The sequence below is a fragment of the Varanus komodoensis genome, unplaced genomic scaffold (genome assembly GCF_004798865.1).
Source record: "Varanus komodoensis strain SLA01 unplaced genomic scaffold, ASM479886v1 scaffold28, whole genome shotgun sequence".
Classification (NCBI taxonomy): Eukaryota; Metazoa; Chordata; class Lepidosauria; order Squamata; family Varanidae; genus Varanus; species Varanus komodoensis.
The window spans coordinates 5,952,560-5,975,213 of NW_025335727.1; positions in this window are offsets into that span (position 1 = coordinate 5,952,560).

Below are 22,654 nucleotides of genomic sequence, written 5' to 3' on the forward strand. Positions count from 1 at the left end.
TTGTGGCAAAGCTGCACTTAAGCTGATTGAGGAATAATTTGTGTAGAAAATAACCAGTCATCAGCCAAAGGATGCAATTTTGAGTCTAAGAACTACAAAAATAGCCTGGCTTTATGCAGAAGTAACATATTGAGATTATTTGACAATGGTTACTTAGCCCTCATTTTTAATGTCTTGAATGGAACATCCTGAGATCAAATGTGGTTGAGTGATTAGACTGCTGGACTGGGATTTGGATGATCTGGGATCTAGTTCACACTCAGCCATGAGAATCAAAGGGTAATTTTGTGTCAATCACAGATTCTCAGCCTAACATACCTCATAGGGTTATTTTAACTTAAAATGCAAAGAAGGAGGAACAAGGGTTTCTTGAGCATTGGGAAATGGTGGGATATAAATGTAATCCATGAATGAAGAAATACAGCAAGCCCATTTGGTATAGTGTCAAAGCATTTCAAAGAAAACCAAGAAATCCCTCCCATCCCTAATACTTTCTGAAGACAAACTTCCACTTCCAAATTTGTTCTGGATTTTCCTTTCCAAGAGAATAGGTGACAGCCTGAGGACAGTTTTGATTCAGCTTTATCAAAATTTGTGACTTTCTGCTTTTTGGGGGACCAAAAGGAACTTGAGTTTGTTTGTTTGGTCTTAAGAGGCAAAAGAAACTGCACTGTCAAATTCATCCAATCAGGCACTGTGCTTTGCTCTGCATTTGAGTCCCTAAGCTTTTTATCAAGTTTGTTGCACTGAATTAGAGTTGCCACATTTCCTTTTGCATGGATCCTCATTATGATCAGCCATGTGGCAGCCGTGGTTCTCTACATATGAGGAATAGCTTTGCTTCTTGAATTTTGCTGGGGCAAATGGGTGGAAATTTCACTTCAGGTCTTTTTCAATAAGAAACTTCCAAAATTTGCCACATGTGGAAGAGGAAACATTTGATATTTTTAAAATATGAATGCCGGAGGAAGTGATACTGACAGATTTGCCAACCCCTGCTTGGGGCTAAGAAGAAGCCCTTTGAGAAAGCAACACAACCTGAAAAATGGGTGAGACTTCTCTGCTAGAAAATAAGGTCTTTCCTGGTCTGGTTTCATAGAAAACATGAACAAACATCTTGAACAAAAATGTGGCATTGGAAAAAAATAGATACTGTGAACATTCAGGTTTAGTTTATCAGTCAGGCTGCAGCTGCCATCACTTCATCTAGGAACTACAAATGTTTGCAGAGTACCAGACTTGCTTGAATCCTAATGGTAAATATACGAATTCTTAAGCCATCCTCCAATGCCTTTTTTAGATCTGAATGATCTTAAAATGTCAACAGATGACTAAAGGCCCGGTGATTATTGCTATTATTTAAAAAGCAGCAACTTTTTGTGATGAGTCCAACCTCATTTTCAAGATGACTAAATATGCCTGCAAAAGGAACTTCACACAGGAACACCTATTTGTAATATGCATAGTAACATACTTCGAAAACTGATAAGATAGACTGTCAGTAGTAAGCTGGATTTAAAGTTATAGGGCTCCAAGTGTTCATCATCAGTCAGGCAGACTGATAACACAGACTACCAAGGAAAGCTGGACAGAAGAGATACATAAATCTGGTTATCATCTGCATAAAAATCATAATCCACACCATAAAGGTAGAAGATAGAAACTGCAGGAAGCTTATAAATACCAGAATTCATAAGGCTCAGTAGAAAGCTGCAGGAAAGGTCACACAGAACATCAGAGGAAAATATTTAGGGAAAAAAGAACTGTCTACTTAGTTTTTAGAGAAGGACCATCTGGAGTCATCTTGGTAGCAGCAAGGAGTCAGATTAGTACTACTCTTGGCTGGAGCAAGGAGTCAGTTTATAGGCTGGTTAAGTCTGCTTCCTTGGAGGAAAGAAAGCCTTTCCTTGCTTCCTTTATTGGCTGTCCCCAGGTTGGATTGAATAATAACTTGATGGTTCTGCTCTGGAGGGTAAGGAAGACCTGGGGACTGAACAAAGTTGTGTGTTAGATACACAGGCTATTCATCCAAGAGGTCCTGGAAGCAATGCGCATTTCCTGGAGAGCAGAAGATCCATTCTGTGATGTATACAGCCAAGCATGTTATTATTTATGGAGCATTAATCCCTTTTGAAGTTTAAATGGACTTTTGGTGAATGAACTAAGAAAACCTTCAATATAATCAATTCAAATACCTTTTGACTGAGGTCTGACTGATGGAAGCAATGGATCAAGGGAACATTGACATTTCTGTAATGTATTGGCCCTTTTGGCTTGCTTGGTGCTGTGAGAGCTCAGCCTTAATTGGGCTCATTACATTCCACACTGTGTCCTTTTTGTCTTCTGGTTTTCTTCCTTGCCAGCAGCAGCTGCAGTTTCTGACGATGTTGTTTTATGCAATTGCAATTAAACCTGTTGTTTTATTTCTTCATGGCCATCTTATCTTTTGAAGACATAACAGTTCCTCTTCCTCCAGGCCCAATAACATCCGCCCTCATGGATTGAATATGGATTTAGTGTGGGTTCTTGTTGAGCTATCAGTTGTTTTTGAAAAGCGATTTAATGTGTTATCTGAACCCAAGATAACCATGATGAATAACCTACAGTTGACAATCCAGCAGCAAACCATGCATTCTTCCAGGAGTTATTTATGTTCTTGGCTTGTTAGCATGTTTGGGTTCAGACTGCATAAGAACCTACAGTTTAACATAAACTGCACTAAACCCTTAGGTATGGGTTGCTGGGTTGTCCAAACCCAGTCAATGTGCATGTATAATTCTCCAGTAGCTGAATTACTAAAATTTTGTTTCTTGTAGTCTGGTAAATTCTTATGAAAAATAAATCAAAATTAAGTTCCCAACCATCTGTACCAGTCAAAATCAAGACCTAAAGAAAATGATATGATGGACCTGCTTGCCTTATAGCTGTTAAAGATGAGCCTGCAGGAGGCAAATCAAATTCAGCACTATCACATTTGAACATACAGGGATTATGACTCAGACTTTTAAGAGCTAAGCCATGGAGTTGGATAGATGATGCTGTCAGTTCTTGCTTTGCTCACATTTTGAAACTCATCCCCTTCTTGTCCAGAGTATGGAGAATTCATTGGGTTTTGGTAAATAAGATAGAACAATGAATTGAAATGACACTCTTACCAATCCCTAGACGTAATATACAGATCAGAATCTAATGTTCAAGGACCCAGTTAAGCAGAAAGGTGGTCATAAATTAACTGGCAAATTAATTCAACCTTAAGTAATGACAAACAAAGCCCTCACTGTTGAAAGGCCTTCTATAGATTATTTATGTATTTATTTATTGCCATTCTATACCGAGCATAAGAACAGTGTCAAACTAAAGGTCCATCTAGTCCAACATTCTGTTCACATGGTGGCCAACCAGCTGCCCATGGGATCCCATAAACCAAATAAGAGTACAACATCATCTTCCTGCCCAAGGTACACAAAAAATGGTATACAAAGGTATATTGTCTCTGAACTGAAGGGAACAGAAACCATAAGGACTGTTAACCTGCCATAACCTTCTTCTCCAAGAATTTGTCCAGTTGCCTTCTAAGCCATTCAGATTGATACCATCACTACAACTTGTGTGGGTGAATTTAATTATGTGCTAACCGAAGAGCTTTTATCTCTCCTGAATCCTACAAGTCACTTTCATGGAATGATCTCAGTTTCTAGTATTCTGAGAGAGGAAGAAAAATATCTCCCAGTCCTCTTTTTCCATACCATTCATAATTCTGTACACCTCTGCACTGCGCCATGACTAAAGCTCTTACTCAGCATGAAGTTCATATTGAACAACACAACCACAGCCATGATATTTACAACCTTGGCAGCTACATTACTAATATCTGGCTCTTGTCACCGGCTTCTCCCAAAGGCCTTGGTAATTGCAGTTTGGTGACAACTGGAGAATCCTACAGAAGAGATCCCCTCCCGCATGCACCACACAGAATTATAATTAAATATAATTTATAAATTATAAAGTTTCTCAAGCAAGAGAGAATTACTGTTAAGCCAGTGCAAAGTCTGCAGGGTAGATATGCCCTCGTTGTTAATATATTATCTCTGCCAGAAGCATGCCCCAGAAAGCTTCGTATTTGATAAAAGGGCATGGACATCTCAAGTTTGCAATCTATTCCTGTGAAAAGAGTTCCTTCCCAGTAAGGTAAAGCTACAGTAAGGGGCTGTAATTACTCAGTTTATTACAGTTTAGCTCAAGCCCCAGTCTAAGGTGGTGGTAGACTGAAATGACCCTTCAGAGGAAAAAGAAATAGATCTTGACGAGAGCAGGAACCATACCGAAAAAGAAAAACACTGTTGGGGGAGGGCTGTCAATGGCCTCTTTTCTGCAAACACATGAATTGGGTTGTTTTGGGAATATTCCTCTTGATCTTAGCGAATGATTGCTGTTCTTAGTCATCAAATTGAAGTGGCAAGGCATTTATCCCCTATGTCTGCAGCACGTCTCACCTTCTCACACACAAACTTTCATTGCAACTTTAATTATCTTCAGATGTTCTTTTCTTGGCTCTCCCTGCTGATGAGGGTTTGGCAAGTGATAATCCAGGAAAGGTCCTGCACTGTTGTGGTGCCTTCGAAATGAATGTTTGGTGGTTAATTACGGGGCACTTATTCTTGGATCTTGTTGGCAGTAGGACAATGGTTGCTTGCTTGCTTGCTTGGTGGTGGTTGTTGCCCTGGTGTTTAAAACTTTCATTGATTTCACAATTTTATTCCTTTATTGCAATTAATACATTCATCTGCTCTGTGGTTTTCACTGTGTCCATTTTTTATTATCTTCTGATGATGAGTTAGCTATCCTGCAAGCTGCAATACTAAAAGGCTTCATGTATATCTAGTACCAAAACATAAATACAGGGTGGCATTGGGAAACAGGAAATTTTCAATTGATGCTCAATGCATGAATAAACACATTGCAAAATGCATTTTATGATGAAATGCATTGTAAGGATATGCAATCAATGATGGTAATCAATAATCATTCAATATTCATTTTGTGTCTTGAAGATAACATCGTGAAGGTGTTGTCCAGTTCTCCATACACATTCCGGCAGCCTGTTGTGGAAATTCTGTATTGCTCGACGTAACATGTCAAGAGAAATACCAGAGATTTCCTATTCAGTCCTCCTTTTCAGTTCATTAATGGTTGCAGGACATGTGCGGTACAATTGGCTTTTAAGAACTCCCCACAGAAAAAAATCACAGACAGTGAGATCTAGGGATCTCGGAGACCGTGGAATGTCACTGTTGAATATCACCTGGGGACTTCTTTTTTAGGGCTGAACCCGTTTCCTCAAAGTTATGCACCCATGTTGTAATCGCATGAGCAGACAGGACACGATCATGACATCCTAACTGGTAATGATACCAAAATTCCCTTTGCGCAGCAGTCACACACTCACTATTCTTACAAAAGGCTTTTACGGCAAATGCTCATTGTGCATCACTCCACTGCTCCATTATAACTAATGGCAAAGGGTTATAAATGAGAACGCACTAATTCCAAACAATTGTCGATGCTCTGGGGTTGCCAACTCCTAGTTCCAAAATTTCCTGTTTCCCTGCACCACCATGTACCAGGAGCTGAATCTGGGATTAGGGATGCTGAGAGAAAACCCACTGAAATGCATGAGATTTAATTTAAAGTTCTTGAACATACAGCTCAATTGTTCTGCTTTAAGTCTGAAACCAACCCAGAATATTGAAAATGATCATCAGAGGTCAGGGCTGTTTTAACACAGGGTTGAACTATGGGGAGATGATCTTGTACATACAAAAGCGTGTCATGAAACTTGGCCACCAACAATAGGCAAATCAGCTTTGAAGGAGAAATTCCCAATAGAACACCAGTGTGGGAGGTGGCTTAACCTTTTCTTTCCATAGCCCAATGCTTTTGGAGCTGTAATTCCTCAATCATGTTCCTCTCTGAGAGCCAGGCATGGGGAAAGAGACTGGAGGAAGAGCTGCAGCATTAGACTAGTTGGCAAAGAAGCATCAATCTTTTCTTCCTCCTTGCTGTACTCCTGAAAACCAAGGTGTATCTATCAAACCACATCATTGGAGACTTGTGGAACATAGTTCTTCATATACTGTATAGTTTGGACCTATGCATCTTCAATGTTGGGTGGCCACTGGCAAACATTGGACCCCACTCCAACCTCAGACACCTGCTCAGGGCTGCCAGATTGCTTTCTCAGACTGCTGAGACCACAGCAGCTCCTGAGTGCTGAAGATTTTGCCCTATGAATTCATATAACTAACAGTAGTGGGCAGGTTTCTGCTGAATGCCACATCTGTGCAAGACACAATCAATTACTTATACATGCTTCTTTCTTGCCTATTTGAAATTTGGGAGGAAGCCTATCATACATTTGTTCCTGGATGAAAACCAAATGCACTGTCCAAACAATGAAACCATAAGGTGATAAGAACTCAGCAAGATCAACATATTTATATAGGACCAGGTTCCATACATGGGGTCTGAAATACAACAACCCCTAGTCCCATGTTCCAGATCTAAAGTAATGAATCCATTTTGCTCACTGACAAATGCAAATCACTGAATGGGCCCACACACTAGTGGTGACATATTTGCTCCTTTTTATAAGGGTTGATCAAGTCTAAGGATGTGTGAGGAATCCTATGGAGAAGTGAAAAGCCAATGGATTTCTTTTCTACAATCTGTATGTCTCCTGCTTCCAGTTTGTTAGGCCTGAACTTGTACTGACTCACTATGGTGGCAGGTAAATCAGATTGCAAATTTCTATCTCTAAGAGGGACTGCAATCAATATATTTTAACCACTATTGAAATTTATGTAAACAAACACCAAAAAGTACCTCGAGTGCCATTTGCACAGATTACATTTTCACACAAAGTGCATTTTGCACAAATCATAATTTATCCACATTATTAGCTGCACTAATCAGTTGATTCTGCATATACTGAGCTAGAGCTGCAGTGTTTGCAGGAGGTTTTTTCTGCAAATTTCATTAGCAGCTAAAAGATACATATGCAATCCATGGGCCATCCTGGAAACAGAAGTTGTTCTCCCACAACTCAGTTTGCTTCTGATTATTGGATCAGAAAAAGGCAGAAAATCCATCAGGCTCAAATGAGCCAGATTTCCCTTCCCTGTTTCGGTACATTCTTAATTGATTCATTGATTCATTTAATTAGTTACTTACTGTATTTACATAAGCTGTCTCATAACACAAGTTATCTGGGTAGCTGAAACGCAAATACAGCATTCAAATACAATATAAAACTAATTAAAATTAAAACGCAGAACAGATGGTAAACTCAGACTATGAAACATGGCCTATTGAAAGGGCCTAGGTGAATCAAAATGGCTGCACCTGAGGCCAGAAAGACCACAAAGATGGAAGTGGGCGAATGTCTCTGGGGAAGCTGTGTTACAACTGAGGTTCTGCACCTCCAGATACTCTCTCCTTGCACACCTCTCCTCATTTGTCGCAGGCAGGCACAGTAGGCCCCCTGGAGCAGGGACAGGCGAATGAGAGGTGCCCAGGTCAACGGGATTCTTTGGACAGCGTCTTGTGCAATTAATGTTCATTTTTTAGATTGTCGCTTTCTCCAAGCAAATGGGAAATTGAAAGCAATCAAAATGGAATGACCATTGAATGTGAAATCGCGCAACTTTTTCCTGTTAGATTTATCCTACATTTATTCAAATTTCCTCATAGATTAATGTGGGGTGCATCAGTCTTTGGGGGAAACATGCCTGAAATTTACAGCAATTGTATGTGAGAATATGCTTACTATTCTACAAATATTTGTGATGGGTGCATGATTGCAGTCATGTCTAAAGTTCTGAACAGCACCTACTCATATGTTTTGCAAGTAAAAACAAAATTCTACTACATCTTTACTATGAAGAATATGGTTTACTCTTTGTCCTGTGTTAATCACTGCACTACTGTTAATGTGAAGCTTATACAAAATACATCAGCACCAACATAAAATGCACTGGTTTCCCCACCAACTGAACTTGAAATATACGCAAGAGTGGAACGCTTTCAGACATTATATTGCCATGTGCATTTCACTTCTGGGACTGATGAGTAACTCCAAGAATGAAGAGGTTGCACAGCTTTGATTTCCTTTGTGACGTGCCCTGGAAGCACATTGTGTTTTGGAATGAATGCACTTTTTATAAAGACATAGGCTGAGCTTTGATGGAGACATAAGCTTAACTCTTCAATAGGCAGATGCTGTTAGCTTACAGAATTCAATCTCAGTTCCTGTTTCTTTGTCCCTGACTTAAATGGGGTATATTGTTCTTTTCACACACAGATACCCAACCTTCTTTCCCATGCTAGTATCTGTTTGCGCCCATGTGCTTGTGGGACTAACCACTCATGCAATGCAACATCCATACTTCTTAAAATCACCGGGAATGCGTAGAAATGGTAACTTCTGGAATGAGGTTGATCATCAGAACTTGCAGAAGGGAACAGGCCAGTCCCAGTCTGGAAACAAGTGTTTCCACACATTTCTGGGATTGATCTTGGAAGCTTGAAAGCTTTGGGAGCACAGCAGAGGCAGCAGAATGGTCCACTGGATGTTGACCCCAGCTTCAAGAGTTAGAATCTGGCTGAGTCACCCCTGATAGTCATCCTTTAGCCATCTTGACTATCTTAGCTCGCACGGCAGCATATTGCTTGTGCCTCTTCAAGAGCACTCAGGCTAATATGGGGAATATCAGTTTAATAATAAATGAAAAACAAAATACTTTAAATAACAAAAGATATGATGGACCAGACCTGACACTCTACATTTGTCCAACCTCCAGACATACAACATTATGGTGGCATTGTTGTTATTATCTATTATTTCATTTCTGTACAATTCTAGAGCTGAAGCTTTCTCACAGCTCTCACAGTCCATTAAAAAAGATAATAAAAATACAAGAAAAATATCATAAAATCAGGGGAAAAATCAACGTTTAAAACAACCAAAAACAGAATATAAATTTTAATGAATTAAAAAAGATGATAAAAATAGACAATAACAAAGAATAATAAAAGAATGACTCTGCATAGCAGAATAACACCTGTATGCATCCATAATAAAATCTAGAAAAAGTCACACAGTGAATGAATGAACTTTCAAGATTGTTCATCCTTCTTGTCTCCAGAGAAACTTTGTGCCTGTGCATCAAGGTAGCCTGAAAGCCTTCAAAACACAACTGAAAGGAAAAAGGGAGGAGAACTTCCAAATGGATTTTCTTAGGTAGCACTCATCATTGGCAAGCATCTATCAAAGCTTATTTTATTGTGAGCAATTCGGAAGATTATGCTCCCACTGCAAGAAGCAATGGCAACAGCTTGGCTCCCATTTTGCATCTACCGCAATGTAGTTGGGCAGTGTCTTGTCCAGCTTCAGAGAAGAGGTAGAGCTTGTGCTGAGCCAAAATTTTGTGTAAGCTTTCTTCCGCCATGGACAAGCTTCCATTCAATTGCCTCCTTCTCAGGACATTTTATCTCAGCCCAGACAATGGTTTGAAGACATAAGATATCCGACATGTTAAAGTCAAGCAGGACTGGAGTTGGTCTGAGCTTGGAGGAGAGACCACCTGGGAAGTGCGTGCAGCCGCCTTGAGTTCCAGAATGGGAAAATAAATGCAATAAATAATGCATTTTATAATTTCTTCTTATGCAATGACAGTGCTGTGTGTAAATCTTCTTCCTAGTGCATTGCTTTGCATCCTCCAAGGCAGCCTGTGCTGCCAGATCTGAAATGACTCCATGGGAGCCTTTACCCCATTGGTGCCATCCCATGGTCTTTAATTTAATCATGGGATGGCAAAGGGACTACAGGCTCCCAGAAAGAGAACTGAACTTGAGCACACTGCTTGTATACATCCCAAGTAAGAGGAGAACCAAACCCAGCTCATGAGTATTTCTCTGAAATTTCTTCAACCTTGACTTTCTCTTCAGAAAGTTTGTTTTCCATTAAGCTGAATGAAAAGCTTAATGAAAAGAGAAGACTGAGGAGAGATATGATCGCACACTTCCAGTACTTGAAAGCCTGTCACAAAGAGGAAGACCAGGATCTCTTCTCAATCATCCCAAAGTGCAGGACAGAGAACAATGGGCTCAAGTTACACGAAGCCAAGTTCTGGCTGAACATCAGGAAGAACTTCCTGACTGTTGGAGCAGTACAGCAATGGAACCAATGACCTAGGAGAGTTGTGGGCTCTCCCACACCAAAGACAATGAATATGCAAGTGGACAGTCATCTTAGAGGGGTGATTTAACTGGTAGTTCTGCACTGACCAGTGGCAGAGTGTGGGGGTGTGGAACTGATGCCCTTCTGGCCCCTTCCAACTCCACTATTCCATGATTCTGAAATGGTAAAAAAGAAAAGTGGAAGGAATAGCTTCCATGACTTCTGCTACTAGCAAAGAGTCTTACTCCACTCCTTGTGCATGAATATTTTCCCCAGTCAATGGGCCTTAAAGCCAGAGATTGTTGGCCTACAACTTCTAGCAATCCTGGCAACATAGCTGATGATGGGAATTGTAGGCTGAAACATCTGGACTAGCACAAGTTGCCCAGTTCTGTTCTAAACAGATAAGCATATATTTAAACTAGGATCTCCCTGGTCTAAATATAAAATACTTAGTTCGCTGGCTCTGATGGAGGAACCTTTAAAATCGCTCTTTGAGATTGTATTATTATTGTCCTGTAAACTGCCCAGAAAGCTTTGGCTAATAGGGGGTATAGAAATGCAATGAAGAAAGAGAGAAAGAAAATGGATCTATTTGTCTTTATATAATTCTGTTATATTTTTATGTTTATATTGATGTCGTCTACTTTGTTATATTGATTATAGGTTTGGCGGCGGGGAGCGGGTGTTGTTTGTTTTGGTTTTGTATCCTTTCTTGTGTAAGTCATTTCGAGGCTGTTTCTGCAAAGGGAAGTGACACACCAGTTTAGTGAATGAATGATCTGAATGGAGCCCTTGCTGTGTGGGCCTAGTCCCTTTTGTTCCTGGTATTAATCTACCCCCATGGTGCAGTTCCACCAGCACAAACCATTCATAAATGCTCTTGTGGCTTTATCAAGCTTAAGAATGAAGGCATGCATAAGAAGAGAAGTTCTTTGGTGAGGGCTTGCATTTACCCAGATACAGAGCCAGGTTAGAATTAATGGCAGCTCTATGGCATTGCAAAGAAATGTTTGTTGGAAATTCACCAAGCCAAGTGAAAAATGAAAGGAAATGATGTTGGCAATTACTGCTGCAGTTCATTTTCATTATGAGTTTGAGAGCTAAAAAGGATCTGAATGAAAAGTGCCACGTTTTGTCTTAGAAGTGTCCTTGAAATAGTACAAACAGGGAATTAAGGAAGAGAGAAGGGGAGGGAAATCCATACTCAAATACTGCTGTTTCCTAGCTTGATAAGCATTTAAAGAAAAATTGCTATTCTTACAGGAAGGTCATATTCAGATTACTCCTATAAATTTTGCACAAGAAAAACCATAAAACAGCAATCTGAGACCTTGCTTTGCCTTGAAGTACTGTAAATCCTCTATTACAAAAAAAATCCAGGGGCTGATGTCATCTGACCAACATTTAATTGCACTTTGCATTGGAGGAGGTATTTGCTGAAGTGACAGAAATGCCATGTTTGTCACAGAAGCCAGTGACGATTTGGGAGGATAAGTTTAACCTGTAACCTGGCCAGACTAATGATAATAAATGATTCTTGCAACCAGAACAAGAATGATTCTTGCTTGTTGATTTTCCTTATGATATATTCTTATTTAATTTATGTATTTAAAACTTTTCTACCCCGTCCCCTTACCAAGTAGCCTCAGGACAGTTTTACAATAAAATACAGCAAAGCACAGCATCATTTCTATACAGTAAAATTCCAATTAAAATAGCAGTTCCAACCTTAAAATAATGGGAAAACAAAAAGAGTTTATCATTTTTATTTTAATAAGATGTACTTCCTCATATAGGTTTATACCAGGGATGTATCAGTCAATACTGATGGATAATGGAAGTTGCAGGCCAACAGCAACTGAAGGGGAACACATTCCCCACCCCTGCTGTACATCAACAAGACTCCAGAGCTGAGGCCAGACATGAGTTTTTAACGTGATTGTGCTAAAAGCATGATGTTGCCTTCCCAGAACTGTTAGGGCACAATCCAATGGCTGGTAGGTGTTTTACAGATGGTCAAGAAAATTTGAAATTCTGGCTCTGCCCTTGGAAACACAGTCTGATCTCAGAGCGGCGGTTATCACACAAGAGCACCCTCTCTCTGCACTTGCTGCCTGCACGATTCTTTCTATAATGGCCACGGGCCCAAGGCTGCAACCCAAGCAAGAGGGCTGTGGGTATCCCAGGGCAGGAAGGGGAGAGGGAGGCCGCACCATATGCATCCTGATGCATCCTCGTGAGGTATAACTTGCAGTTCATGGACTGGGCACAGATGTATGACTGACTCTCTACTCACAAAAATGGGTAGAATACATTTTCCCAGCAGAGAAACTTAGTTTTTAGTTTTGTTTTTCCTGTGGCAGAATAACATGGACATGCTCTAGAAGCCATTTTAAAGGGTATGTCTCATAATCCTGCAGCAGAGACCAGAGGTGACAGAAGTACAGCATGTTTCACTTGCAAACATGTATAATTTGAGTAACACTTCAGTTTAATGGACAGGTTCATGAGGAGCGCGACTAAGAGTGGCTACTAGCCTCGCTGACCATGTGTTTCCTCCTTTCGCAGAAGTGGCATGCCTGCGCACACCAGTTGCTGAGGGGTCTGGGTGAGAATAAGCCTTGTGCCCATCCTTCCTGAGGGACCCCGTGCAAAGCTGGGTTGCCACTGTGTGTTCTGAGTGCTGGACCAGATGAACCGAACCAGCAGGGCTTTTCTTACGTTCTTAAGTATACGTCCCATCTCACATCCCATTACATTTCAGCCCTGTTCTTTTTTGCCAGATGCGGGGGGTCTCATAGCATTGTGAGTTGTGTTATCGCAGGCTAATGGAAGTCTATGTGTAAGAGAAACATATTTGTCCTGGGGTCCCCAGCATTGTTATGGATGGCTTTAAAAAGCAACTGTCAGGGGAAGTTAAATTTTATCCTACACAAAAGTGTATTTCAATGCCACAGACAATGATGTGACCTCTGAAACACTAGTATCTATGAGCAACTATTTGTACTAAATGTAATGAAGTTATATTCTCTTGTGATATGGCAGAAATGAAACCCAAAACTCTACCAAAACACTCCTTTCCCTTTCTAAAGAAGGAGCCATGACCAGATGTGGATTTTGCTTCACTGCAAATCAGCACTATTCATTCTGCACAACTTCCATCACAGCTGTGTTTTTATTGTGTTATTAACTGCAAGTGGAAACACTGAAAATAGCATCTTCTAGGTAAGAATGCTAGGACAGCAGAAATATTCCAGGAAAATATATTCCATAGGGTTGTTGTTTTTATTATTATCATCATTACCACACTGACAATACATAATTGAATACCCTAGCACCAGAATGCAACTTATTTAATCAAACCTCTTGATCCATATCAGTATTTTAAAAGCCTCACATTAATTCTCATCTTAGTACTTCATTGCTCCTTAAAAAACAGTCATTAGCACCATTGTTGGGTAGTACTTGGGAAATTAAGTAGTGATTCAATAGTAGGGATGGGGGTAATTCATTGAGATCTTATTCCAATGTGAATGTATCTATTTCCACATTTTTGATCCACAGGGTAGACCAAAACTCTTCAATAAGGTAATTTGGGGAGTGGGTCTTTAGTGCTAGCTGAGCTTATACAAAGAGCAACTTCAACAGTGACTTGTAATCCTAACCAATCTGCCAAGGAATGGCCAAAGGGACTTCCCTAACTTCCCTCCTCCTTCCCCAGGCAGTTTCTATCCCCCTCTTAAATTGGATTATGACAGGCATGTAATGGTGTAATGGGAAAATAATTCCATGATTGCACTATTGTTGGGTAAAAAGGAAATAATTTTTAAGATGAAAATAATGCATGCACATATATAAGGTGTTCCATCCTGACACCCAGATTCCTGGCTAGAATTAAATGAGAGTAGAAATTGCCAAAGCACTGTAGAGGAGAATAGAATGTTGCACTTGTGTAGAAGAAGCCTGAAGCCCTTCAGAATAACACAAATTCTGTATCCCTAAGTGTGTGGGAACATTGGCAGCTGCCTCATGCTAGCCAGACCCATTTGGCACAATACTTCCAACCTTGGCTGGCCGTAGCCTTCAAGGTTGCCAGTTGGGTTGGAGATGCCAGGAAGTGAAGATTGGGCCTTCTTCATGTCCACTACTTTTAGAAGAAAAAGAGTCATGATCTAATGCTGTCCGTTAATCTACAGTATCACTCTTAAGGGCTGAATTGCAAGGGAGGCCTTCGATGGTTGGGACTGCTGAAGTTCAGAGTAATGGAAAAGATCTACAAAGTTTTGTTTCTCAGAAAGGAGAACTATGGCAGATTCCAAGACTGTTAGATGTGAGAAGCTGTAAACCAGTTTCTCACCCCAACAAGGCCCCTCCTTATGTCAAGTGAGAAAGACTTGATTATTGGGTGGCACATAAATGAAATGGGTGGGTATCACTTCTGTTTATGTCAATGTGTTGCCCAAATATGAGGTGGATGGACTCCATAAAGGAAGCCACAGCCTTGAATATATAAGAGCTGAGCAGTGATGTAAAAACTGGATATTCTGGAGAGTTTTCTTTCCCAGGATCACCATAAGTCAGAGAAGATTTGACAGCACACAATAACAACAACAACAACAACAAAATGTTTGTTACTGTATAAGCCACTATTATGAATGGGGGAGGAGATTATCTCTGAAGACTTCCTAGAAAATGCAGCCTGAAGCTTGTTTCTTCAGCTATAAGGCATTTGAGCTCAGTAAAGGTCTAATAAACTGTTTCTTGATGTTAAGGTAATGTTTTCTCTGTCACACTGGACTACAGCCCCTTCAAACTTACGTGCACCTATATAAGTTTCTTGAGCATAGATAAGTGTGTATAGGATCACATGCAGCCTGATTCACACATGCATGCTCAAGATTATGCTCAGTGATAGAACACCCTCCCATGTGCGCACACAAAACCTTGCCACATATGTCAAGCCCTGGCTTCCAGGCAAGTAAGAGAGAAAGGTGGGCCAATAACCAAGCTCTCCTCAGACAATTCATTCCTCCGTGTTTTTTGGATAAGAACTGAAGAAGCAAGAAGCTATTATTACCCAGCCATCTACTCAATGGCTCTTCCACAGGAACGCCATTTATCTCTGCGCCGGAAAGGAAAAGTGGATTTTGTGATGCTGGCATGGAGTTTGCCTCTCCTGACAAAACTTTGCAATCTGTGATAGAGATTCCTTCCATAATGCAATCATATATTCCATTTAATAAGCTAAAAAACCCCTACCTTAGCTGGAGAAGCTCCAGAGGCACTTATTTTAGATTGACAGCTATTTGTAAGCTACGTCTTCCTATTTGAGTCCAATGACATGAACACATTTCCAGGAAGGCTCCAAGATGATTCTTTGAAAATTAGTCATCCTTCTTCTTAAAAGGGAATGGAAATTAGGCAGATGTCAGCATTTGCTGTGAACTGACAGGATTTATCTTCCTCTGAAGCTCTGTTGGTATTGTTTAATGACTAAAGGTGCTCAGGATTATAATTAAGGATATTTCTAGAAGACAATGGAAGACTATAGAAAGTTTGGGAGAAAGAAAATGGGAAGTTCTCAAAATGCCATGATGTGCCAGGACCTACACAACCAATATCCACATCTAATTCAAGAATGACAAACAGTTGTTAAAACTGTAAGCCTAGGAATGTTTTAAACATTAATCCATGTATACTCATTAAGCTAATTAGAGAGGAACATGTGCATGAACTGTGAGCATATAGAAGCCTCCTTGTTCCCAAAAATCTCCCTTTAGTGTTTCTGAAATCTCAGTTTAAAGAAGATTTTGTAGGAGAGCTACAAGGAAACACAGCTTGAGCCTTTCAAAAGCTGGTGCCCACTAGAGGACACAATACTGAGCTGGAGGGGCTTCCTGTATGGACACTTCTATTGACAAGTAAGATGGTCATTTACACATTCCCTAAAAATGGGCAAAAAGGGACATCAATTTGCGTATGAAATGCATGTCTGTAGGTGAAAATTTAGTAACAATAAGGGTAAGAGAAATAGTAATACAAGACCTCTCACCATAGCACAGAAGACTGATTTGGTGCCCTGAGTGCTTGCTCAATTTATTGTCCTAGTTTTGCAATAGTTTCATGAGGCTCCTGCCCTGTGATTCTGTGTCATTAAATCCGACTTGAATGGGTCAGTGCATCAAATAGAGGATACTGCTGAAAAGAGAACTGTCTTCTGAGAGCTCTCCAAAATAAAGGAATGCTCCTTGCAACATGAGATAAAAGGCAAAGTAAGATATAGGTTTATATGTTCACTTGTTTAGATTTTCTTTTTCTCACCTTCTGCTAGGGAAGAGAAATAGAACCTTTCCCTTTTGTTGTCTCATAACCAACCTAGGACTTTAATGTTAATTGTGTGAAGAATCTGCATTCTTTGCATAAATAGGGCACGTGATCCTGGAAAGCAAATTGAGTGACATTTCAGCTTCAGGCACATCACACCCTGATCTCAACATTACATCCTTTAACATCCAAATGCCAGTAATTCTGATCCAAACCAGGGTGGAATATGAAAGGCTCCTCACCCTGTTTTTGCCACCATCACCTCCACTCAGGGGTTCCATCTTATTGATGAGCAGGACCAGGGATGAGTCAAAACCAACTGTGGCATGTTCTGTTTAGAACCTTGCACACAGTAGGAATTCACACTATGTTATCTTGGGTTCCACTAAAGAAAGATATGAAGACAAACATACAGATGAATAGGAATTATAAACTAACTTTGTGCAATCCACCTTGGGCATAAAATAACATACACATGTGATAAATCTTAGAAAGATGCCAGCAAGTGCTGTGTGGTCTTCATCTGTGTTGAAGTCATAGACTCATTTCAGATATCATGCAAGCCATAGTTTGAGCTAACAAAAATTCTGAGCCAAAGGCATAATTTGAACTTTAAAACATGCAATCTAACCATGGTTCAGAGCTGCTTTCCTTATCTTTTCACTTAATTCTCCAAGTGTGAAGACTGCTGAATGCACAGTAGGGACCGCATGCCTAGATCTTATGGGATTAAAAATCATGCCAAACCAGGGAGGACTTTTGGGTCTGGGAGCTAGATCAGGACCTGGAAGAAAATGATCTAGAATGGAGAGAGAGTCAAGGGATGTTTGTCTGGAAATACAGAGTTGTACATGGGGAACTAGAAACAAATAAAGGCATGAACAGCACGACCACATTCAAGGCCTCTCCTCTTCCTTTCAGGGGAACATACAGTTCAACCATTTGTAAGTGGACATTTGAAGCAGCAACATGGAAGAAAGTTCAAGACAGAGACAAGTTGAGAGAAGGGTCCATAATGAGTCGAAGGGAACACCTGCTTTTCATGCAAAAGATCTCCAGACCAGTCCACCGTGGTTTCTCTTGGTAAAAAATGAATATGTGAAAATCTGATGCCAGACTAATGGAGTAGTTTTATCCTAAAGGGATGAACTGCCCAACTCAAAGTAAGGGTTAGCGATGAACAAACTTAACCCAAGTGAAAAAGTTGTTGTTATGTGCTGTCAGTTGTTATGGTGATCCTATGAATGAAAGCCCTCCAAAATGCCCTATCCTGCAAATGCACATGTTATTTCCTCAAAAAGTGATGAATACAACTGTATAATCTTCGTGAGAATTTTTCTCCAGAAATCATGTTTGGTATATATGAGTTTCTGCATATGTGCAATATCAAAGTGCATCATATCAAATGGCATCTTGGGAACTACAGCCTGGAAGCATATAATGCATCATGGTGTCATGTGTTGCCATGTCAAATACCCCTTCCTGATTGGTTGTTTCCATAGGGCCTTTCCATGTAATGTCGACTCATTGATCAGTATACAGGGATGTATGTGGATACGCATACAACCTTGGACCTTGACATTCTCAAAATCATTTGGCTTGGGAGCTTCCTATAGGCATCTGGTTGGCTATAATAGGAATAGAATGCTGGACCAGATAGGACTATGAGCTGTTCCAGCACAGCCTTTCTTATTCTCTGAAAAGCAAAGAGCCAAAGCTCCCTTTTTATAATATTTTGTCAGGGTTGGCAACTGAAGATTCTCTTCTGATCATCCAGCCTTTTGCATGGTGGTTCCTACAATCAGGCTTTGGTGACATATTCAAATGCAACCAGCTGTGCCTGCAATTGAAGCACAGAGTTAGATCCTTAAAGGCTTTAGAAACTGCAAAAATTACAGTGGTAGAGCAATAGTTCTACCCACCCCTTAATTTTCCTAGCTCATCTAATTCAGCATTTTGCCTCTCCCTCCCTTTCCTCTCCACACCTTCTGGCTCCCCCGCAAAGCCAGTCAGTGATCAAAATTGCTTTTCAGACTAAGATTCCAGTCCATTTAACAAATAACCACAGTTTGTTGTTTACGTGGGGTTTCATGCAGCTCCATCAATTCTCCTCCTCACTTCTCTATAAATGAGCAGAGCTGCCGGGAAACTATTCCAGCCCTTAAGATGATATGCTAAGCATTGTAGGGTGCTTTAGTGAAAGAGCACATAAAGAATATAAGTGAGGGATGGGAAGAACCTCCATTACTGCAGATGAATGGCCCAAGATGCAAAAGGAGATGGTTCTGCAATGGTCATAATTAATAGAGGACAAATGGGGTGATAATGACAGTGAAGATGATGATCATAAACTATATCTGCAGTTTAGGAACAAGGATGGAACATTACATGGTTCTACCAAGTCAGAGGCCATTTTCAGCTAGGGCCAAGAAATTCCATGCATTCCCCAGCTCTACTTTAAAGCATCATCTATAAATCTTCAGAAGGGCAATCTGCAGTCACCACCAACCTTGCCCTGGCAGAACTGCAGCTGTTGGTCTCCATTTTGTGCCTAACTTCATTGCATCTTCTTGATAGACAGTGCAATTTACAATGACCATCCGGAGACTGGTAGAAAGATGGCAATGACAAGATCTGCGGCTTCAAGTTGCTGTGATCTGATGTCATGTCCCCATTTACATGATAATCATGAATTTGGAAAAGGCCTGCATACCAGTTCCGACGAAAGAAGTCTAATCAAGACAAAATCAGGGCTTTGTCGATTGCTACCAAACATAACTTGGTAGTCAGAACACACGGACGGTGATAAATGTATGCCTGTCAGTGAAATGTCTTAAATTTAATTTCAGTGCTCGCAGCAAATAAAGTCTATGAGAATTTCATATTCTTCCCTGCTTTGAAATTTAGATCTGATGCAGGGACACTATCGTTCCACTTTTCTTAAATGGATCATTATGTCATTTTTTAATATCCTTTTTTATGCAGTATCAGTACAAGCACAGGCCTGGTGGGGAAAATGTATCATTTTGATGTTATTTCTCCAAACATAAAAATAAAGAACTTCACTATATATACACACATACATATAAACTTCAAATACGCAGAAATACATAGAAGAAATACATAGAAATACATAGAAACCTGCCTGCATGTCTGTGCATATATGCTTGCATGTTACAAACAGAGCACTGTCGGAACTGTGATTTTTCTGTAGGTTTCCTGCTTTCCAGCTTAGTGGCCCCCAGATGTGCTGGAATACAACTCACATTATCCCCAACCTGCATGCTGGGTAATTGTAACCCAGAATATCTGGAGGACACCAAGTTAGGGAAGGCTACTCGAGAGTTCCAGACAAGCACCTTTCTCAGCCTTATCCTGAGATGCGAGATATTGGACCACAGAACCTTGGACCGTTTACATGCAGAACAGCTATTCTGCCTACTAAGGATTGGTCCCCAAGTTTTGGCTGGTACTGATAGTCAGCCCAAATTTGTGTTTGCACTGACCCAATCCCTCCCCAAGGGTAAAGGGGAAATGCTTGGTTCTGACATCACACTGAGATTCAGAAGCATGGCAATTATGTTGAAGCCTAGCACAACTGGGCAACTGTCCTCATCTTTAGCTCTAAGCTTGACCTTGTTGCTCTGCATCTAGGAAAAGATCATTAAGCAGAAAGATTTGCCTTCTGAGCCCTGGGGAGGTTCAGCACAAGGCCAGGGGCTTCCTGTTTTCCCACTGGATTTGGAGAACAGACCCCACATGGAATCTGGGAAGCTTCTCATTGTTTCCTCAGTGTGTTGATGGATGGACTGGTTACATTCCTATGACACCTTTCTGAGACCACCCAAGGTGGTTTACAAGAGCATAAAAAACATGGTCAGATAAAAGCATAATAGCTGCTTTAAACATGGAAGCCTCTGGGCCTCTTTAAGACTCAACTAGAAGCTGGTGAGATTCCCAGAGCTTCTCCAGACTTACAGAAATAACAGAAGGGCTAAGCAGAACACAGATTCATTCATCGGGGCAAGGCGCCAGGTGCATCTGTATGTGTTTATGCACTGCTTTGACAGGTCTTCCACCACACACCCAGGTCCCAGTGGCCTAAGAGAGCAATGTTGCCAGTAGGGTTGCTTAAGGATTTCATGCAGTCTTTAGAAGAATCTGATTTGCATTTCCTGCACTATATGCAGCTCAACTGACCTCCAGATCATGCAAAGGTTGTAATACATTCCTTGGCTTAAAATTGTACCAAAAGGCATACAACAAACTGTGCAATTTAGGGTAAAACATCTAGAAAAATAGGTTTGAAATGAATACAAAAATGCCAATTCAGCTATGCATTTAAATACAATTGTTTTGAAAGGAGGGTTGACAAACAAGCAAACCACACCCTAGTACAGAAACTGGATGGACTGAGCATATGAGTGAATACATACAAAACAGAGATGGACCAGAATCAAATAGGTTGCTTTTCCCCTCATCCCCATCATTTTGATGATGGATCCAGAACTCCCTGTACCATTGTGCTGCCTTCTTCCTGCTTTCATTGCCAAGGCAACACACAACTCCCGCTGTGGTCCGGGCAGCCTGACATTACTCATCAAAGGTGGCTGATTACGGTTTTCTTTTTCTGGCTTCCTCCTTGGGATCCAGTCTGGAGAGGATCCCAGACATAAAGAACCAAGGAAGCTTCTTCCCCCAGAATTCTAAATTTATCACTTTTCAGTGTAAGAAGGACGCACACATCCCATTTGAACCCAGAAAGAAAAATTGCCACATCCCTCCAATATGTGGCAAACATCAGGTTAACTTATTCAGCCCAAAGGTAGCACTAACAAACATACTGACAATGTATGGATGTCTTGCTCACCTAATTTGTTCCGCTACTCAGAAAAATAAATGCAGCTCCTTTAGCAACAGCCACATTACATTTTATCTCTAAGCTGCAGAGCTTTTTTTATTTTCTGGGGAAAAAAGTATCCTCTTCATGCATGTGTTGATAGTGCACGTAAGTTTGTTCTGGATATTATTTCTAAGCCACTGGAGAGAAAAAAAAATCTTGGAAAGAGACACAAACTCAGCACAGACTGAATGAAACCTAGTCTTTTACTTTAGCATGGTGGTGAAACCATGCATTAATTAATGGCAGTTTGCTCAGAACTTTGAAGTCTTGTGCACTAAGCCTTGTTATATGATGTTCTTCTCCCCTCTGTATGTAAAAGTACTGGGCAGAGCAATCTATAGGAAAATTCAGCGTTGTGGCTCCAACCTTGGAAATATGCTTTGTGGTCAGAACTGGGACTCTGAAGTTGGAGCACCCTTGCAGCTCGTGTGGAAAAAAACCCTGTGTGGGCTCCAAGGTTAGAGAAGCAACATCAGAGACAGGTTTTCAGGAATGGGCAGGAGAGGAGGGACAGGAGGAGACAGGTCCTCCAACATACATCCCTGGTGGAACCTTGGCCTCCCCTTCTCACTCTCACAGACACCACACCTAGATGACTGAAATCAACTTATTGCCGCATCATGAATCTATAAAACTCTCCTGGATCTAAATTCCTCAGCAAGTAATGTTTACTGTCTTTGGGGGGGGCACTTGCTCAGAAAGACACACCTTAAATCTTTCTCCTCTGCGCTTTGCACATTTTTATTGCACTTCGTATAAGGTCTTGAAGAGATGATTTGGTACCACAGTTATTCTAAGCACAGGGAAGACGTAAGAACACAGTACCATTGTGATGCACATGTCAAAGCTTGACAGCAATGAGAAAAGTTTGTTGCACTGAATGAAGGGTTGTGGATGCATCAAAAAGGTGGATCATTTCAATATGGCCACCAGAATTCTGGAGAGGAATTTAAAGAAATGCTAACACTTTAACGGTACAAGTTTTGTTCGTAAGGTATCTCTGTGTAGCATGTCTCAATGAGAGCCAGTGTGGCGTAGTGGTTAAGAGCATGGGACTGGGACTCAGGTGATCTGGGTTCTAGTCCCCGCTCAGCCATGGAGCCAACCGGGTGACTTTGGGCCAGTCACAGGCTCTCAGCCCAACCGACCTCACAGCGTTGTTGTTGTGGGGATAAGATGGAGGAGGA